Below are 1141 nucleotides of genomic sequence, written 5' to 3'. Positions count from 1 at the left end.
CATTGGTCCTCAGGATGTTAAAGATATTCTCTATACACAAGGGGTTCAGTTATATGCCTGGCCCTTCCTATACCAAGGAGACAAGCAAGTTACTGCTATTGCTAGTGGGGATCTGAAAAACAAGAATGCTTGGAATTGAGAAGTCTGGCAATAGCTGGTGTTTGCTTTTACTGTATTCTCTTTTCCTGCCACCTGAAACACTATGTTTTATAAGGAAGAGATAGTCCTGAGCTAACCTAGAAGGACTCTGGCACAAAGACTTCTCTGGAAGGGTTGGGGAATGCAGGCTACATGGACCACTGGGCAACATGAGCCACTGTTCACTGTCTGAAGCTCTCTCCTAGTTGGGGGAGGTATATGCTGATCCCAGGGGCTTTGTGAGACGATGCACTATGGCCAAGGGCATGTAGGGTGGCAGGGTGGGGTCTTGCTCTGCGAGTACCCACAAATACATATCATAGCACACCCAGAATCATTCCTAGTTTGTTCAAAGACCCCACTGACCAACCCAGATGTCTGCACTCCAGGGACTCCTAAAAGCACAGTCTGAAAAGGATTCTCAAGACTCTGGCTCAGCCAGCTTTTACTAGGGACGGATGGGCTTAGGCACAAGCTAACCGATCCTTCCCCAAACAGGCTGTCATCAGAAACACCAGCACCAGTGGTGGCTGCTCTGGAGGGCTGCGCTGAGAATCATTCTGAGGCCCAGCTTGAGTACAGTGAAGCAGAGCGCTGTGATCCCTCAGAAATGACTCTCAAGTATCGGAAAGGGCTTTCTCCTGACCTTTCTCCTAAGGCTCGCAGCTTGCGGCAGCAATTCCCTGTTCCCCTCCCCATCTCCAAGACCTGGAAGTATGTCGGGGCACTTTTTGGTGGCTACAAAGGTTGGAGAACGCTACCAGTATTAAAGGAGCAGGAGCCAAATATGCTGAAAATCCTGTAATATAGACCCTGGTGGTAAAGAAGTATCGCACCTAAAATGCCAGCAGAGCTCCTACGATGAAACTCTATGTTTCACTCCATTAGTCTCTTTAGTTAAATGGCCTGAACGTCTGACCCTTAAATGACATGATCTGTGTTTTGAGAGAACTGGCTTCACGGAGTATTACCTTATATTATACTATATTATATCTGATAAAAT

The 1141-nt window shown here is 47.2% G+C and overlaps 1 protein-coding gene across 3 annotated transcripts in view; it reads right to left on the bottom strand.

Moving 5' to 3' along the window:
* Window positions 1–1141, bottom strand: part of LOC101644790 (cell migration inducing hyaluronidase 1) — a 163953-nt gene that overhangs the window by 37318 nt on the left and 125494 nt on the right. The gene's annotated exons all lie outside the window — the stretch shown is intronic.

Source organism: Echinops telfairi, unplaced genomic scaffold, assembly GCF_000313985.2.
Source record: "Echinops telfairi isolate 266 unplaced genomic scaffold, ASM31398v2 ScPeMD7_7;HRSCAF=31, whole genome shotgun sequence".
Taxonomy (NCBI): domain Eukaryota; kingdom Metazoa; phylum Chordata; class Mammalia; order Afrosoricida; family Tenrecidae; genus Echinops; species Echinops telfairi.
Note: the sequence above shows the minus strand (reverse complement) of the source record. Positions and strands in the feature narration are given on the sequence as shown.